Source organism: Struthio camelus, chromosome Z (genome assembly GCF_040807025.1).
Source record: "Struthio camelus isolate bStrCam1 chromosome Z, bStrCam1.hap1, whole genome shotgun sequence".
Classification (NCBI taxonomy): Eukaryota; Metazoa; Chordata; class Aves; order Struthioniformes; family Struthionidae; genus Struthio; species Struthio camelus.
Genome location: NC_090982.1, coordinates 69,649,795 through 69,670,098, shown reverse-complemented (window position 1 = coordinate 69,670,098; position 20,304 = coordinate 69,649,795). Strand labels below are relative to the sequence as shown.

The window sequence follows — 20,304 nt, the reverse complement described above, 5'->3', positions numbered from 1 at the left end:
GCTAGTTCTGAGCTGATTTCCATGGCTTATGTTCGCTTAAGCCACGTATTGTTTTATTAAATATCTTTGCAGCAATTAGGTCAGACTACAAATTCATTCTACACAGAGGTGTTAAGACCTTTTCAGAAATTGGTCTTGGTCCAGGTGAAGTATTTTAGGAGCTTAGTATTAATGAAATGTACATGTCCGGGAGAAATTAAGCTGTGATATGTATACATACAGCATTATCAGACAGGTACAGTTTTCCCAAATAAACTGTCATGGCCTTCACCTTACTTTCTCATTTGTCAATTTTTGGTGTGGTGTTTTAAATTTGTTAAATGTGAGGTACAAAAATAGCTTGACTGGAATCCTGGATCTGAATTGTTCAGAGTTTGAAAAGGTTCAAATCTGCACCCATGCTAGCAGTCTTCCTTTTTTTCCTCACTCATTATAGGGAGTTGGACTGAAACTGAGATAGGAAGCCCGAGCCCTGTTAATTCTTACAGCAGTACGTGGGAACTACAGTTTTAATTTTATTTGGAACAAGCATTATGTTGGCCACTCATTTCTGACTGACTACTGGATGGCATGATCTGAGGACTAAGTATGCTCTGCAGTAAGGTGAATGTAAATCACATGGCACTCTGAATTCATCAATTGAAATCTAACAAGACTTCTATAAAATCAATAAACGGGGAGAGCATATTAGCTCCATAGCTTAATGTTAGCTGCCTTTGTTTTATACCATTCCTGTAACTTGTTTTAGCTGCATAACAATTTTTGCATTGATGATAATAAGTATTTGGAATACTTGTTGTGGGGGGAGGGAGGATGAACTCCTGAAAGCTGCAGGATGGACCCACTGAGATACTGGTTTCTGTGAAAATGTTCAATCCAATGGAAAACTGTAGAGTAAACACATAAGTGGAATATATCTACTTAAAATGACCGGCAAGTGGAGTATGGATGTCTCTATCTAAATTACAGTTTTTATATTTAAAAATTAATAGCCTGCTAAAAGGATTAGGTCAGTTTGTTCCGTAGCCCTTTTGTTGTGTTATGATTGCAGAGGAGACAATTGCCTCTCCTTATGACTTGTGCATGTTTTTTCTAGTTTCTCTCTACCAGCTTCAGGGTCAAATGGCATGGTACACTTGATTTAGGAGTGTGTCATGGACAACCCAGATTAGAGAGATCAGTAGGAAAGTTATGTGATGATGCAACACTGAAGCACCAGCAGAATTTCAGAAGATTTTAAAAATGGAAGAATATGTTGCATATAAAATTGATGTGCTTTTAGAAAATGTTAATGAACTGCCTACATTGAAATCACGTATATTATTTTATGACACATGGGTATCTTTGTGGTGAATTCCAAGATTTTATTTGCTCATTATTTTGCCAGACCTACTCTATTCCAGCTAACATCTTCCATGCTGGTTGTCTTCTCCAGCTTGAATTCTTTGGGGAAACTTAAATGAGAGTTGTTCTGCTATTTCTAAGAATGAGGACAGAAAAAATGTTTTCTCATCTTAAATTCTTCAAATAGTTTTGTTGAAAAGTTCTAATCCTTTCATACTTTGGAATAAGGACTTGAAATTTGGCAGAATTTTTACCTTTTACATCCTCAGATATGCTGCACTACCCGTGAAAATACTTCCAGGTTAAACCATGGTTTCTCCAGCCCTACTGTGCTGAAGTTTGATGTATAAATTTTCTGTAGCTTCCATTTGCTCCAGGCAGGTTCTGAACTTGGTCAGCTGCACCTAGATGAGATTTCTCTGTAATTGTTTTTCCCTTCATCCTGAAGTGGCATAACCTCCCAGACCAGAACCTGAGCAAAGAGACTGTCTGTAGGTCCTAGTGTTGCTCGTGTTTGTACCTAGCCATGAGAGGAGAGAACAAGCTGTCTGAAGAGGGGTCTGACAGCTAAAGCAAGGAGGACCACATGGGAACAAAGATCAGAAAAGGGCTGGAACAGAGACCCCTTGGCAACCAAAGTCTGTTCCTCTAATACCTGACCTTGGTCTTCCAAAGCATCAGTGTCCTTTTGCTGTCACTAATAGCTCTAATAAACAGATGAAAATGCAGATTAAATTCATATTCCTCTATTGATAAGGATGGCAACTTTTTTTTCTCTCATTATCAGTTGCTTTCTTTACTCAAGGATCAAAGGTCTGGTATGGCAGTTAAAAGGTTTAAAACTTGCTGATGAAGTGTAGGTTTAAGGACTGGCAGAGATGACGCAATGCAGCTGTTTGATGTAGCTACATGAGTGTCAGCAGAGTTCCTTGTGCTGTATTATCTGGAGTTTTTTTTTTGGGGGGGGGAGTGAGAGAAGAGACAATTGATTTAGGAAGTTATGCACAAGGAAAGACTATGTTAAAGAATACTAAGGTGGACCATTTAGTAAAAAAAGTTAGGAAATTTCAGAATTAAACTTGCCAGTATAACTACTGTATCAAGGCACATCATGATACATGATCATATACTGTTTTTCCACCAGTTCCTTCAGTGCACAGGCTATACAGAGGTCAACTAGTTAACTAGGATTCATCAGTGAGGATGTTGTCTGTATAATCCTTACTTCATTTACTGCATCAGCTGGACTGTGCATAGTCAGAAAGAAGCGCAGTGTAAAGACCAAGGAGGGATCTCAGTCAGCATGTTGCGTGGTACTCGAGTCTGTCCCTGCCTATAGCCACGTTCTGTGTAATATAAACCACACAAATAATTTGCATTAAGAGTGTACTCTTCATTTTATGTAGGCTTGAGCTGAGACCTAGGAACCACTTTGAAGAAGTGCTGGGCATGCACTGTTTTGGTGAAGGCTGTGGAAGTTCTGCTCTGAGCAGCTACAAAATGCAAAGTTCTCTGAAAAAGTCAGGAATTCATTATTTTAGGTTGACCACCACATATTAGCAGACACTTCTAATCTATCACATGCAAAAAGGGAATAATAAAACCAACTTATTTTGCTGGAATGTTATGAATATAAACTCTATAAATAGAGTTTTAAAACATTGCGTTATAGAGGTAAAAAAAAAACCTCATAAGGAGATTAATACTCTGTCTTCCAAATGAGGCTTGAATATTTGAGAAATAAAATGGGGCCATGTGTAGAGCAATGAAGCAAAACAAGCCTCTGGAGAGGCTCACTCAGTTGCTATTTATTCAGTGAACTGAAAGGAATAAAGGAAAAAAAGAAAAATCATATCTGATTGTGGGATTAGAGCCCATTCATGAAACATATTCACAAGGAAGCTAAAATAAGTTGCATGGTCTGCCTTAATTCTGACATTCCCTAAATCTTGAGATTTGCAATTTCAGTAGTTTTTCAGTGTAATACAATAAACTCTAGTAGCTACTATACATTAAAACATAAATTGTGTAATTATACAAGTGATGTAATTTCAGCATATTTCAGATTCTTGCAGTCAGTGGCAGAGCTCAGGCATGCATTCAGTTAATTTCGATACATAATACTGTTAGATACAGTAAAGAAGTTCTAATTTCTAGAGTTAAAAGACATTTCCAGCACTGACTTTCTGATAGACTTTATACTTTGCAACTACATTTAAGACTAAGCACTTAAGTTTGTTCCTCTTTGAAATCCAAGGAAATTTATTTCACTATTAGGCTCTGTGAGTCTAAATTACATCCTTTTGTCAATCCGGGCAGCATTCAGTCCATAGTATTCCTTTCCTTTTTCTAATTTATAATTTAATCTAAGCTGCAGAATTTTAAAGATCCCTGTCAGAAGAGCTTTTCTACAACTTTAATAAAAATCTACTCTTTTTATTTTAGGGAATATGAAATTATCATATAAAATAAGGAATCTGAAGGAGCATTTTTTTTCACTGTTTTTCATTTTAAATGGCATTTTTCAAGGAGCATGAAAACATTCTCTGTGAGAAGATAAAATCAGGAATTTTTAATTTCAATCTTTTTTCTATTCTGATATGTATAATTGACACTGACAGCTAATTTTTTATTGAAAAAATAATGCTCCGTGTGAGGAGAATAACACAAATATACTTAATAAAAAGAAATAGATGAGTTAGTATAAAGTTTCATTCCTAATGAGTTAGAGTGGCTATATTTCTCACACTTGGTATTGGTTCCATTCATGGTATTTATTTATTTATTTTAAGATTTTCCTTTTGGGAGGAAGAAAAAGCAAGGGTCTATTCTTTCATTAAAAATAGTATGAGAAAAGTAGGCCCACCCCACCCTTTTTTTAGCACTAACTCACAGCTCAGAGTTGGAGGAGGCCAGGTTCAGTTCCTCGTATGGTCTCAAAGGCTTCTCATCTGTATCTGTCTCTTTCCAGAAGAGTATCATAACCAGCCCCCTCACCACAAAGCCTCTTCAGGTGGTGAGGAGGAAGAGCCACAAATGCCGGTTTCATTTTGTCAGACATTCTAATGTAGCAGCAAACATATTGGCCATGTTGCAAAATTTCACTTGCAAAATCAAAAGCGTGAGACTCCTAAAGTGTGCTCCTGGAAGAATTCTGCCATATTCAATTTCTATCATTTTGCTTTGCTCAAAGAAATGTTGCCGACAGGGCGCCTACTCTAGTTGTTACATCAAAGAAATTGACCATGCTGCTGTTTCAAATTCTGCCATGTCAATTCTGTGCCGATTTTTACCTCTTGTTGGTAGATTTCACTTCATACAATTATAAGAAAAATAGCAAGTGTTGTTGAGAGCCTAAAATGCAAACGTGTTGTTGTACAGAATCTGTAAAAGATTTAAAAGATAGGTAATTTTCCAGGCTTAGGTGTCTGCACTCCCAAAGCATACACAATGATGAAGCATACCCGATGAACAAACACATCACAGTTTAGGAATCTATTGCTCACACTGAACCATAGCTGAAGTGTGTTTGGCCAGAGGAGTTGAGCAACATGCGTCCCCATGCCTGGGGGCGGGGAGGAGAGGAATGTAACTGCTGACAATAGTAGCCAGATAAAGGGTAAGCTCCGCATGGTGGAACATTGGTCCATGTACCAAGGTGGCAAGAAAAGCCTGACTTTTTAGAACTTGTTAGGGCAGCAAGACGGGAAGAAGGAAGTGATTTTCTCTGTCCTTGCAGTCTGAGCAGATGGCAAACTGGGGTGTTGTGTGTTGAAGGCCCGACAAGGAAGCTAGGGAACTCTGCAGATTTCTTTCTGGACTGCTTTGAAATCATCAGTGCCCATCCAAAGGGTGAGGCTTCCTGCAGAAGGCAGTTGTGGCCACTTTCTCTTTAAAATCCATTATCAAATAAGTACTTGGTGTAAAATACAGGAACAGCCCTGGGAGCCAGAACCATCACCAGTAAATGTCCTGTGCAATAGGCCTCAAGGTCATGCTGCCATTTTCCAGTCTCCCTTTGCACTTGGCTGCACTTAGAGGCAGCAAGGGAAAGAAGTATCTTGGCTGATTGATTACAGACACTTGGTCCCTGGATGTATCTATTTGAACCTCTGAGGCTGAAGGAGTTTAGATTCCCCACTATGTGGATGAAACTGCTTCTCTGCTAGCCACTGCAGTGTGTAAAAGGTAGGTGGCACTCCCATCGTGATCTAAGGAGGCTGAGCTTTACGCTCTTCTTCAGAGGAAATACAGAAGAGGACTCCAGGCTGTAGATCCCAAGGTTATAAAAACACTCTTCTGAAGCTATGAAGGAAGCATATCAGCTCCACAGAGGGCAGTGCTTCGCATGAGCCCAGTGTTCCTTGTGCCAGGGGCTAGTTCAAGGTGTCCTCCTTGAAACGGTGTGTGCAAAGTGTGTAGGGAGCCAAGTTACCCGATGCAGAGGTTTATGTCACAAGTCAGATGCTTTAAAGATAGGACTGCAGGATCTGCAGTCCTTACAGGCTCTAGCCTTAAACAGTTGTCTACTTGGAGACTCAAGGAAATTCATCCACATTAGCTCTAAAGTAGATTAGCTAAACCATATTAAAGCCTTGTGTAGATATTCTCATTCACAATTAATGTTATTTCCTTCTAACATAATTCACTTGGCTAGTGAATTAAAGCAAATCAAATTAAGCTTACTTTAATTCTGAACAAGAATGCCCAGTGTTCCCATAAGGAGGTATGTAGCTTAATATTCTAAATTCACATACTTAAGTAGCACATGTTAGCTATTCTGAAAATTCCTATGTAGAAAAGTCCCAAAATAGTTTGCCATACATTCCGGCATCTTTACAAAATCCAAGCACCTTTTCTCACATTTAACATCTTTTTTAAGCTGGGATTTTAGGCTAACGCTGCTCTAGTTCACGTCAGATACCCAATAGGTTCTGTAGCCGCATATCTACATGTATGTCTCAAAAGCACAGATGTGTGTGGTTTTTTTTTTTTTTGGGGGGGGGGGGGGAATGTAGCTGTTACTGAGTACATGCTATTCATTCCCTTCTTGCTCCTCAGCGTGGTGGCATGGGTCCTGCCCTTCCCGCCCATCGTACTGTACTGCTGCCATCACAACCCCTTATTGAACTGCCTCCTCGCAGCAGTTGTCAACAAGCACACCGCCCATGGGAGGACTGCCCCAGCGAAGGAAAGCACGCACCGTGGAGCAGGTGGAGTTAAAGCGGCAGCTAGGAGCTGGGGTCTGTGGAGCTAGCTATGTCAGGCAGACTTAGCTATGTATTTGTGGACAGAGGTGACTCAATTTTTTCCTTATTATTGGAATGTCAGGCATGTTCTGTCTGTAGCAACTCCACTTTTGTATAAATTCAACACAAATATCTTTTCTATGTTCACTTTTTTACTCTAATTCAGCAGGCTACATTTTTAGACCTTATATTAAACATTCATGAAACCTTTTTTCAAGATTTTACCTGTACGATGCTTTTTTTGTCTCTTGTAAATAATTGTCAGTGAGATATTGTTTCAGTGACAAATTTGAACTCTTTATTGATTCATTTTTAATTCTTGCTCAAAGGTTTGTCATTTGAAAGTAGTCTGAGGATGAATAGAACCTAATCGGCATCAATAAGAAGGGAGATAACCCAGTTAATTTTTTTTTTTTTTGGCTTGTCTCAGAGTCCTAATGTCTGGATGAAATGAACACCAAGGAACCCACAACAGCAAATTACAGCATAGTGATGCACTGCAAGCCAATACGCAGGTTGCTATGGGGAGCTGTAGAACTCAAATGTTTGAGACTACACTTAAAGAGGCACCTAATTCTTAAACCATGTGCTTAAAATACCCTGCTCAGCCACACTCAGTCCTGGAAGCTCCTAATTCCAAAACCACCTACCTTTTCAGGTTTAAGCCCTTCAGGCTGTTACAGGTGCACTTTGCACCACCCCCGAAGTTGCTCAGATCTTCATAGGTCAAGCAGCTCACTGCTTAATGTGCATGTAACACTCATCAGCACAGATTAACTTGGTGTTTCTCTGCCTGACTTTCTTAGAGTTATGGTGGATACACTAGAGCCCATCTGAAACAAACTGCAAGGATTAGTTTTCACAAATGCACCAATAGTCCCCGATTTTAAAAGAGGACTGGAGCACCACACCACACATTTCCATTTAAAACTTGGATTTAGTTAACACTGCAATGGAATGATGTTGGGATCCTGAGCAAATAGAAAGAATTTTTCAAAAAATTCCAAATTATGTATACTTAGTAAACACCATCAGCCTACTTAGCTCTAACAATAAGCTCAGGCATTTTGCCTCTGTTGTGGCTGAATAAACCTTTATTTTCTATTAGACTTGAATAAAACATAATAGCAATCTGGTTGCATCAATTTCTGCTGAAAAAATACAACCTAAGGGAAAACAAGGCCTAGAGTAAACATAGTACTTAAGTGCCTGCAAGGTGAACTCTAACACTCCTTTTTTAAGCGTCTGATACCTGAATGCAGGTCCCAGAAACGGAAACCCTGAAAAAGGTACCTGCACTTTCTGTGCAGACTTTCCTCCCCGGCCAGCGCAGAGGGATGAGATCCAAGATTCGCGCACTGAGGGATGAGACCCACGACTCTTGTGCCAAGGGATGAAACCCAAGACCTACACACTGAGGGATGAGACCCAAGATCACTCATGCCAGGCTTAGGGACTCTCTGTAGAAAATTCTAAACACAAGGTGCATTTGAACTCACACTCAGTTAGATGTTGGTATTTGTTTGTTTGTTATATACTGCCTTTAGATTGAAGACAGAAATAATCCTGAAAAATTAAGTAGATACCAAGACTTCTTTCTTCTCAGGAAGGGACCTGATCAACAGGGAGGACACAAAAGATGACATCGCAGGACGTGTGAGGTGTGTGCTCAGAGCACACTGGCCGCATGATGCTCTCCCGGCTTGCCCAGAGGAAGCATTTCCCACTTCCTGGATCCCAGATGGATTTAACCAGAACCTGGGAGCTTTCAGGTCAGAAGGAGGTTGGTTTCACATGCTTTTGAGATTAAGCAGCTGCTGAGCACAGAGGTTTTTAAATCATATTTTCATATTACCTACCTCAAGTCAGTCCAAGTTCTTTTTTGTTTGCAACTTTGGGCATCACAGGGAGTTGCTGAGGGAAGAAGTAAACCATTGGTTTTTTAGGTCCTTGCCGAGCCTCTTTTCAGTCATGAATATTTATTTTGCAATGGCTGAAAAGTACATTGCATGCCCCTGACAGGGTCCCCTTGGGCTGATACGTTACCATGCTGACATTCACAGGGAGGATTCAGCCCGCTTCTGCGGTGCAACAGAAACGTTTGGGAGTATCAGTGGGTATTTGAAGCACTGGATTTCTTTGGAGATCAGTTCTCCCTGGGTGCTTTTTCTCTGCATATAGAAAAAGACTCTCTTTTGGTATTTTGGCACTTATAATAAATTAAATCTCCTGCTGTATGAAATGCAATGTTATCAAGTTAGTTCCCACTCTTTCAGTTCCAAGATAGCATGGGGGAGTGTCAAGAGGATGAAGCCAGCCTCTTCTCCGTGGTGCCCAGCAACAGGACAAGAGGCAATGGGCACAAACTGAACCACAGGAAGTTCCATCTGAACCTGAGAAAAAACTTCTTCACTGTGAGGGTGACAGAGCATTGGAACAGGTTGCCCAGAGAGGTGGTGGAGTCTCCTTCGCTGGAGATATTCAAAAGCCGTCTGGATGTGATCCTGGGCAATATGCTCTAGGTGACCCTGCTTGAACAGGGAGGTTGGACGAGATGATCTCCAGAGGTCCCATCCAACCTAAACAATTCTGTGATTCTGTGATTCACTTCCTTCTCAATTCACGTTCTTCAAGATAATTCTTAGACTAAGACCTTTGAAATCATCTCTTTCTCAAGCTCCAAAAAACTTATAAAGTGAAAGAAGTCATTAATGTCAAACTTGTTGTCAAGTAGTTATTCAAACTGCCAAGTAACAGCATGATAGCAACAAAGAATAACACCCAGTATTTTGCATATGAAATATGTTGACCTTGCATAGTTCTGACTCACACAATAAGTACTTTTGTAACCAGTGTCCAGTTTCAAGTGTTTATGAAAGAGAATTTCCTCTGGAAAGAAGGTAAAAAAATGAAATTTATTTCCAGTCTGCCTGATGGTTAAGGTGTATGTTTAAAATATTCTGACTGAAAAAAAAAATCAGATGCATATTATTGTTAGATATTATTTGCTTGCTTGGTCACTGAAGTTTTAAAGGACAAATGACAGGCATTCAGCAGAACATTGGTAAGCTGTTCTACGTAGAGCTTTCCTTGTGGCACCCACAGTCATTCGAGTGGAAATGAGAGTCCAGACTGAACAAATCTTTACGACATGTTTACTGGCCAGCAGGTCACAACAATTAGAAAATGAAGCTGGATTAAGGTAAAAACACAAACTATAACAATAGTCTACTTTTTTGGTCTCTTTTAGATGCACATTTTTCCTCTTCAGATACTAGAGGGTTAATTATCGACATATTTCGAATTGGACTCTGCCCGTGGCAGTGCTGTGTTACTGTGGGTGTCTCCAAGCTCCTTGCTAGAGCCTGCTTTGTGAAAAGGGTTTGTTGTTCTTCCAGATAACATCTCTGTTTTAACATTGGATGAAAATAGATGATAGGGATATGCTTGCTCAGTTCTTCTGCACGTTTATTTAGCAACATATGTTAGGAAAGTGGCACCCGTTGCTAAAATGAAAATATCCAATTCATGTTGACAGCAGGATCTGCCAGCTCTGTTTTTTTGGATATTTTTTTACCCACGTTGCCAGTAGGCAGCAGATGTACAGCATGTTTGTTACTGAAATCTCCCTGAAAAAAAAGGCAAAAAAGGCTCAATGAGAACAAAATGTGGTGAAGCATCTCCTCATTCAGGTGGTAATTTTTTGTTTTAAATAGAATGCTATACATTAGGCAACATGTCAACATACCTATATCCCTAAAGTAGCGTGGAATTTTAGGTCATTTTATTATTCTTTTATGTTAATTGCCTTGTGACTGACAGACTTTGAAGTAGTGTATTTTTCTCTTAACATACAAGCTGGAAAAGTGCCCAAAGCATTAGCTCATCAACCAGCCATTTGTACCTGCTGCTCACTGTCTACTACCGCTAAATATATGCTAATGATGCTATCTGAATCTTGGGAGGATCAGGATGAATTTGTAAATTGTGCTCATGCCAGGAAAATGAATGCTACTTACAAAGATGACAAAGAAAGCAGCTGCTTTTAGATGAGATGAATCACCACATTACATGTTACTCTTGGGTAATAAATTGTATTTCCTCTCTTGAAATCACTTTTTGGAAGCATGTGGTTATATGGCAACTATAGCACGTCAGAAACCTTTCAAAGCCTTTTGAGGTGGAATATAAAAACAGTATCAGATTTGGTATTTTTGAACAGACTTATGTTTAGGTACATACTGTTCTGTTATAATGTATTTCTCTTCACATGTTGCATCCTAATTAAAAAGCAACGGCCTTTAAATATTTTATAAGGGTTTTTCTTTCCATATTGTTATTAATTTCAAGGGTCTTTTCAGCAACAGAGAGCAGAGTTCTGCATGTCTGAAATGCATATGTATAACGTATATCCAAACCAATGGAATAACATGAGAGCAAATCAAGCCAATTTGAAATTCCAGTGTTGTGTAAAATAATGTGGACTGTATGTTTGTTATGAGAGAACAATTTAAGGTAATTGCAAGTACAGGTGGAGTCTTTTGCTTTTTTGGAAGATGATTAAGACAACTGACTGAACACTTAGGTGCTGCATTTGACAAAAATGCAGTTACATATTGGACTGAAAAGGAGCAGTAGAGAGTATTACTATGGAAAAGAGTGATGCCATTTTTTGTGGCATTTCTGTGGCATCAGGGTAATGCCTTTCTCAAGTGCTTTCCCTCATCTGATCCCCCAAAACTAAAATTGGAACAGGAGAGTTTGAGATAAATGGTCAGTGATAGAGAGCAGGTTGCTTGGCCTTCCCTCAGCGCCTCAATGGTGAGCACTCGCAGGGCGCAGAAACAACTCTCGTGCCGCGTGGCTGCTGGCTCTGCAGCTCCCCGGGTGCCGCTGTGCTGCCATGGGGCTGTGACAGGCTCCCATGCCAACCAGGAGCGCTTTGCAAGCTGTATTCTCTGAGGAATTACAACAAACACAGCTCTAGCTTTCAAATCTTGTTCCCAAGGGAGTCCAAAACATGCTAGACCAGCCAAGCTGATCAGATGATTTTGTAAAAATCTTTTTCTTCAAAGTCTTAATACGTTCTGAATAAGTCATAGGTTTTCTTTAATATGATAGACCACTGGAATGTGAAATTTTTCTGTTTGTCCTTGCTAGGGATGAAATGACATGAAAGGGCCTTAAAATATTTATATTTAACCACAAAAAGACTTCTCCAAAAGCAATGGCCTAGAATACATGCAGGAGGTGTGACCGAGCAATACGTGGATCATGCAGAGATGGCAATCCAGGACACGACATTCTGCAGGGGGTACTGCAGCCCTCAGAGCACCCCAGCTCACAGAAGTGTCACACCAGCTTAAGGTCATCTTAGCCCACGGTATTTCTAGCAACAAGAATTGCGCTTACCCTCTTAGAGACAGCACAGAATTTCACTGCATGGATTTTAGTACAACCCAGCAGCTTAAAACGAAAAAAGGAAACCAGTTACAGAAGGCCATCTTTTTGGATTAGAAAATCTGAGTAAAGGACAGCAAACACAAGAAAAGAATAAAAAATAAGTAAAGTAGGTTGATTAGACACCCTAAGTCCCACATGTCCATTTCCCTCTCACTGCATCTCCCTCGGTTCAAGGATGTCTGTCCTTTCCACCTTGGGAGTCAGCCCTTCCCAGCCTGGGGATGTCCCTTTGCGCAGGGCAGTTCCTGACCCAGGAGTTTCAGAGGACAGACTCTCCTTCTGTATTTCAAGATCTAAGTCCTGGCCACCTCTAACCGGAATTTCCACTTCCTAGTTCCAGCACATGTCACAGCTGGAAGATGACATTTAGTGACATTTTAAGTCTCAAGTGAATTTATTGCAATTACATAATTTTTATGAAAACATAGTTATGTCCAGAGACAATAATATTTTGTTGTATAACCATGTAGCCCTGAAATACAGTTTTGTCATTGACAGTTGCAGGCCATAAGCTTTTTACTGAATTTGCAAGGCCTCAGAACTGGGGTCTGTCAGGCCTGGTCTGCCTGAACTTTTTTTTGACCTGCCTGCAACTTTGTTTTTCTTGGTTTAGCTGTGACAACAATTTCTCTAATTGACTAGGTGCCTATGGTCAATTTATTCTACTTTTTTTTTAATCTTTGTGTGGTACAACCATAGTTTTATACAGATAGCAGTAACAAACAGCTATTGTATGTAGGATGAGGTATTTATGACTCTTAATACAACAGTGTAATATAGCAAAATATGGGCCTGCTTATGGTAGCAAAGGCTTTGAGAAGTGGTGACACAGGATGTGGTGTAGAGGAGTACAGGTATGGGATGGGGTACAGAGATGGGGCGCAGGCTGGCACTGGAGACCCCATGGGTAAAGGTAACTCACTCATAGTCAGTTAAAGAAATGCAGACCTGGAGCTGGGCAAAACTGGTTTCAGGGGTAACAAAGAGAACAGAGAAGTAGCATCTAACATAAGTAAAAGGCACAGTATATAGTAAATTTGGATGTAACATGGAGCTGCAGGCCAATGAGGAAAGAGAAAGGTGTAAAAGTGCATGAGCAACATATGAAAATGACCCCAAGTGCATCTTAATGAGGAAGAAGAAAAGAGCGACATCAACATCATACTCCTCCCAGCGAGGGGCTCTGGAGGCTAATGATGTACGGCGTTATTCTCTCCAGGAGGCTGAAGGTTCTGGCCTGGAGACCCAGAGGAGCAATGGGAGGGTGAGCATAACTTCATGAAAAGGCATGGAAACTAAGTGTGTGTGTCGCAATTTTAATTCTATTATTATTATTATCGAACCTTTTTCTGTATAGAAGTACTCTAATGCATTAATATTCTATGTTTCTGTGTACTAATTAGATCTAGACTAATAATGATTCTTGAATTAGAAAGTTAAGATTTACACTATAATAACAATAAATTCTTGGCTTTACTTACACATATGATTTGCTTCCTCTTTGCCCATAAACACAATTTTGAGCATAACAGTTGGTTTGTTATTTCACCTATAGAAGGAAAGGAAATGTTTATTAATGTTTCAGGAGTTCCTGACCCAAGGCAGACAAGCCCTTTGCGCTCATTGCCCCCTGCCCAGGCGTAGGGTGCACAGCTACACCAGAGCTAGCAACCTTTAAAAGCAAATCGCCAGGTCATATTTTTCTTCCCTAAATTCATTTGCAGACACTATCTCTTAAAAAAACAAGATGTTTTGAGTCACGAGCCCCAGTGGCAGGCGGTGGCCATTGCTGAGTTTGGAGGCAGCGGGGGAGTCTCTGCCTCTCGGCCGAGTCCCAGCCCTGCTCCGAGTTGGTGCCTCAGAGCTCGCTCCGTTGTCCACACTGTCGGCTGTCGACCCCGGCTCGTACCAAGATAAAAGTCACAGAGGAAAAAAGGCATTTGATTTTAGTCGTTTGGGCCTGGGAGTCTGACGTAGGCAGACCTGATAATAACCATGACACCCGTTGGCTACAGCAATGGGAGGATACTGATTTAACAGCCTATTTAGCCTGGGCCAGGACCTCAGAGGACAAAGTATTTTTGTCTCTTCTGTGGTTCAGCCTCAACATCCACTATCCACATCAGTATTTTAAGGTAAAAATACTGCTTCATTACCAGTAAAGACAAGACACTGAAGTCACAGCAGGGATCATCAAAAGGAAATTTTGGCCCTATGTAAAAGACTTGCACTTCCACTTGGGAAAAGATATATTGATATGTTGAACTGGATCAACTGTAAGAAATACTACGGTGCAGCCGTAAATATCACAGGCCCAGAGACCTGAAATGTCAGGGAAGAGCGGGAAAATCATTACAGCTTTGGCAAATGGAGATGGATGTGGGGAGAGAGGGTTTTCTTTACAGATACTCTCCAATGGCAGTTTTACCAGGAAATAATTGTATATTTATATTTTTGAAGGCAGTTTTCCAGGCTAATAATATTACTTCTGCTCTCTGCTGAGAGCTGCTATGCCTGTGAGTGTACCACAGGCTGAGCAACTTGCCACAACAGAAGAATCCTGCTGTTATGCAAAGTGAGGGCTTTGCTCAAGCAGACCAGATGAGCATGCCATAGGTACGTCAATAGGAGCATGCACACGTGTCGAGAGTGCAGAATAAGCTTACAATGAAATAAATCTTAACTTTCTATTGCCTCTTCTAGACATTGTCTTGTATAGAATAAGAAGAGGAGGAAGAGAACTTTCTGAAGAACAAAACTTATTTGAACTAAGATGATGCAGACCAGCCATAGAGAAGGTGATTTGAAAGAAAATCAGGTGATAGGAAAAGGGCAGTTATCTCTGTTGATGAAGTAAAGAAGCAGATATAAAGAGAGCCTGTGAAGAGATGTGAAGTAAAGTTTTGGGACTGCACAGTAAAATTGAAGGGGAACTCGGCAGAGAAGTGGAAAGAATATTTTAGGATTCTCTGTTATCATAATTGCTGCCGGTGTTTCCTGATTCCAAGTTGGAATATGCGTTCTACAAGCAGAAAAAAAGGCATGAAAACTGGCTGTCAGGCTCGTGAGCAGGACTTGTGACTCCCTGACTTAGAGCCATATCTGACCAGCTCCTGCCATGTAAATCAGCTGAAAGCACAACTTTGCAGGGCAGTGCTGGCCAGCCAACCTCAGAAGTCACCAGCTTCCACCAGTAAAGTGCTGTTGCATCTCTCCTTACAGGTGCCTTTTGCCAATGACTGCTCCCAACCTTATGCTGCTCCTACACTTTCTAAAACATCCAACATCCCTTTTCTCACTACAGAAGTTAACCTCACCTCTGCTCTTCCATACAACAATACAAGCCAGCTCTGGTTCTCTGAATCTAACCAAAAGTGAGATTTTCTGAAATATCAGGCCCACAATTGCAAGTTGTGAATATACATACACATCCATACATTCACAGCTATTCTGTATACTTTGAAAATAGCTGCATATGCAAAATAAATTCTTGTGCTTAAGAGGTGCCACCAGCAGATGTTATGCACACCATTTTGACTATGGAGTAACTGCTCTGCTCAATGAAATGTCCTACTTCATACCCTTTTGCACAAACGAAGTTTCCTTTTTCGTATACTAAATATGCACGTAGTTTAAATTTTTTACTGATTTGCAGTTTCCTAGATTCAGAAGTAATCACACCGCCCTATACACATGCCGTAAGTCCTATATACACAGTGCTTTGAAGAAGAACCAGAATTAACTATAGCAGTTTCAGAATCTGCATTGAGTGTGGTGGGTTTTCATACATTTCTCAAAACAATCCACTTGCATGAGTGTCTGATGTAAAGAACTGGAATACATGCCATCTACCTTGAAATATGTAATTTGTATCTATATTAGCTTTAGAAAGACGCACTCTCTGCACTGTTTTTCGCTGGAGCAATGGAAACTTCAGGTCCATCCCACTGAATAAGCAGTATTTATTAAGAAAAGTAACATTAAATGCAATGTTATCTTTACTTTGGATTTAAATGAGAAGGTTAAAAAATAAAGACTTCTCCCACCATTATTCCTAATGCAACAAATCAGTTCTATTAGGGCTGATAAGAATGCATGTTTTATTCCTTTTCCAAACAGCACTCCGAAGTTTGCCTTCATTTTGACCCGGTTAGTGATATCCTAATCTAGACCGGTGGATAAAGTTGCCATCAGTTAAAAAATATATTTCATCTGAAACATAACCTAGAGGAAAATTCGATCTTTTGTCCTCCTTGGCAATCTGATTGAGGGCAACTGATGTGAATGGCTTCCATATATTTCTATTAGATTTGACAGACTCCATCCCACACCCTAAACATATTCAATTTTAAAGTACTAGTACAGTTATTGTCAGGACGGTCTAAGACTATAAGAGAAGCAGTACTCTTAAATGTAGCAACTGATAGTTGAAGAAAACCGGCTGAACAACAATTCAAATATTTGGGATGTGCAAAATCTTTTTCAGGTACCTCTTCAGGATCTAACGGGGGGTGAGGGGGAGGACATACCTAAAAGTGCCTGTGTTTTTCTCCAGCTGCACCACTTACTCTAATAAAAGATGACACCTCTCCCTCCCCCGTATTTTAAAGGCAGTTGCAAACCTACTGAATCTTTCAAAAACAATTGCTAAAGATGTCCATCAGTGAGAAAATTCTTTGTTACTACTAGGTGAAAAACAGGCAAGTATTTGAATATCAGCTAAAACAGAACAGTACTCGTCCTGAATTAAACTAACACCCAGCAAATCTTATGTGGAAGAGGATGCTGGACTGAGATGTTGATATGCCAGTCTATTAAGACAAAATGAGACATGGGGGGTATGAAGAATGGTATGATAAAAGCAGATTATGCTTTACCATTCCATTTCACTGCACTACATTAGCCTTACTTTTAATTCATAGAAGTGTGTGCTAGCCAGATGTGTAAGTGGATACTGAGGACAGAAGGCTTCAATAGGGATACATTGCGTATGTGTATAAGCAGAATGTTTCTTTAAAAATAGCAGCTTTCCTGGGCCAAAACCACAGCTGAGGTGGATTTTTGGGGGTTGGATGCAATCCAAAAAATTTGAGATGCTCCTTTTAAAATGCAGTAGTGAGTCTGATTTTGCTCTGCCTGTGAGTCGCCGTCAGATAAAGCAAGTCTGCTCCTGGTGACGGGGTCGAGCTTGGCGTCAGGCTCCCATGAGCCGAGCCCAGCTCCAGCAGGTCAGCTCACCGGCGCAGTGTGGACCAAGCGTAGCGCTACAACTGCCGGAAGAACACAAACGGTAATTTGCAATGAATGGTCCCACCTGTTTTATACAGCACAGGCCTCGTTCCTCACATTAGGGTTAAAATTATTAATAGGCATCTGATTACACAAAGTGTACGCTGGTATTCAGAGCAAAAGAGTGAGGATGTGCCGGCGGCTGAGCCGGTCACGCTGCAGGGCCCGGCGCTGCCCAGCAGAGCTGCGCTACACGCCCCGCCTGCTCGCTGGGCGCCTGAAAGCTGCCGGATCCTTTTAACTACTAATTTACTAAATGAAATCTTTGATTATCAATACTTTCTTCAGGAATGACCATTTGCAATATTTTTTCAACTCAAAATAGCTGTTTCTTGGAAACATCTGTGGTTGTTGTAGGTACAAATGCACTGAGATGACCAGATATAACAGACCAGGGCTTAGCCTCAGTCATATGATGCTTTTAGTGTAAGCTGTGCTGACAACTAAAATGTGTCTTTTTCATGACTAAATAAAAAAGAAAAATGTGAGGTTTTCTCTAGTGTTGCAATTAATGTACTGGGAACACTTTAGTGGAGCATGAATCTTGCAGGGACTAGCAAACATTATGCAGAAGCTGGCCAGTTTCCTGCATTAATGGATTGGCTGCTGTCCAAACCGAACCCCCTATATGAAGACAGGCACATGTTTAAAGAGATTACTCAGCAGATTCTTCATTTTCAGCTATGAAACAAACAGTATAATCAAGAAACTCCTTCCCAAATATTTCTAGTGTTCATGTTGCAATAGCAGACAAGAGTATATGCAGAAAATTATATTCAGAGGCACTGCTAATTCCTAAATTGCTCTTTGAAAAATCTACAGTCATTTCAGATGATCTTATACTTTACTTGTTGCGTACTGGCAGCGCTCTAACTTGTAGCCCTGAATTAAGAGGGAAGCCTAAAGAGTTGTACTGTATATGGAACGTGAATTTGGCTTTATATCCTGAGTTCAGAGTCTATGCAGCTTTCGGAGAGGGGTAGCAGGGGTGGAGGAGGAAAGCCAGAAAACAAACAGGATAAAAAAAGATTCAGAGACAGGCACAGTTCAAAACCACATTCAAGGACAGAGCCATAGTACGTGGCTAGATATTAACAGTCTGATGAGTAAGTTCATTGCTGCAGAGTTCCTGTTAAGAAATCCTCTTTTATTCCTCCCAAAAATTATTTACTTCCCACAAAGACTTTTTTCTTTAAAAAAACTTAAATTTTTCCTCACTGAAATAAGAAGGGATGAAAAAATAAGATAGAAACCTTCTCCTGTTGAGGCAGCTGGCAATATTTCTAAAACCAAAAAAAGCTGTATGTTCAGACACCTTGGAGGAGCTGAGAATCTGAACTTGAATTTTACAGATAGAAGTTTACTAACCAAAACCCAAATCTAAAAGCTTCTTGAATTTTACACATTTGAAATCCTACTTTGAATCTTTAATAACGTGCTTGAGGCTCACCTCAAAAATGCTCAGAAATGTCGTAATGCTCCGTTGTGCTTTACATCAAACAAGATACTGGATGGAATAATTTTCTGCAAAGGCATGTTGCTTTTGTATGTCTTATATTTGGCAATTTTTTTCTCTTCATCATTAGCAAAACCCACTTTCACTTTCCAGAGAGCAATAATGCCTGTATAACACAAAGATGCATCATTTTAGGCAACTTGCTGTTAAATTTCGAAGATAAAAATTACAAGAGTCACCTAATACTTATATTTCTACTTACAAACACATTAATTATAGGATTTTTAAAACCTGATATTTACTCTGTAAAAACATATTGCCAGTGTTAAGGTTACTAGTGGAAAACTAGGTATTTTCTTCATATTTACAAGATCAAAACAGCTCCAACCAAATTTAAAACCTGCATTAAACACAGTTTTGAGCTGGCATGCGAAGAAATTTTTGTTGGCCACTTCCTTGTTCGCCGGTGGAAATGAAAATGCTATGCTAATTGCAAAAATCTTTGTGCTAAGCGCGTGGTGACCCTGTCTTAGCTCTTCTCTCTCGGCTGGCTTGCCCGTGCGACAGCAGCCAGGCATCTGAGGGAGCGCAAGCCGCCCGCCCGCCTGCCGCTGCAGTATTGCCACTGAGGGAAGGAGCCAGCCGTGGCTTTGCTACCAGCTCGGGTGTGCCGCGGCGCGGAGCAGGGCGCAGCGCTGGGCCCGCGGAGCAGCGGAAGGGCGCCGAGGGCTGCCCCCACACGCCACAGCACCTACTCGACACGGCGAAATGCACTTTCTCCTAGCTGGGCCGCAGGCAGGAAGGACGCGAAATCCGACTTTCCACGAGGATGCGCTTTTCCAAGTAGGTCCTTCTGAGCCTATGGCCCACCAGTGCAAACCTCGTTTCCAGTCAGGCAAGGGGAAGTCAGAGAGATCTGCAAAACAAAACGCAGTTCGCCCGGTTTACTGGAACCGCCAATCCCAGCGGTGCCGGAAAGGGGCTCGTCCCCGCCGTGGGTTGCGGCGGGAGCGGTGGGGCTGGAGGCAGGGTGCTGGCCGGGCAGGCCAGGGCGCCCAGGCACCGCCGCTCGGCGGGGGCCCTGCCAGGCGACTCCGGCCTGGGTGCTGGCCCCAGCCGCCTGCCAGATGTAGCAACGTTTCCCAGCCATCTCCGGAGCTGGTCCCAGCGGGCTGGAGAGAAGCAGAAAGCGGCTGCACCTCCTTCCTGCCCAAGCAAGAGCTAAGGCAACTGCCTGTGTCTTCGGCGCAGGACTAATAAATGAGACGAATAAGGAGCGGCTTTACCCAGGACAGTTTCTTAGTTTTAAGAATCTATCAGGGAAATAGTAGACCGTCAGTAAAAGATAGGCCACCGTTTTCTGACTCCAAAACAATCAAACTTCAACAAGCCGCAAAAGCCTTTGATACATAGGACAGACTTGTTTCCTGTGCTCTGTGTCCCAAAGAAATAAAAGCTAAGGACATTTCTTAAATTTTCCTGCAAAGATAAAATACGATTTTA

At 41.0% G+C, this 20,304-nt stretch overlaps 1 long non-coding RNA gene across 1 annotated transcript; it reads right to left on the bottom strand.

The window, feature by feature from the left end:
- Nucleotides 1-408: 408 nt before the first annotated feature.
- On the bottom strand, nt 409-19,692 carry LOC138064585 (uncharacterized). Its single transcript, XR_011137840.1, has 4 exons — nt 19,557-19,692; nt 18,796-18,967; nt 13,538-13,605; nt 409-10,222 (listed from the first exon to the last, which is right to left on the bottom strand). It is a non-coding gene; the product is annotated as an uncharacterized lncRNA (long non-coding RNA).
- Nucleotides 19,693-20,304: the final 612 nt, after the last annotated feature.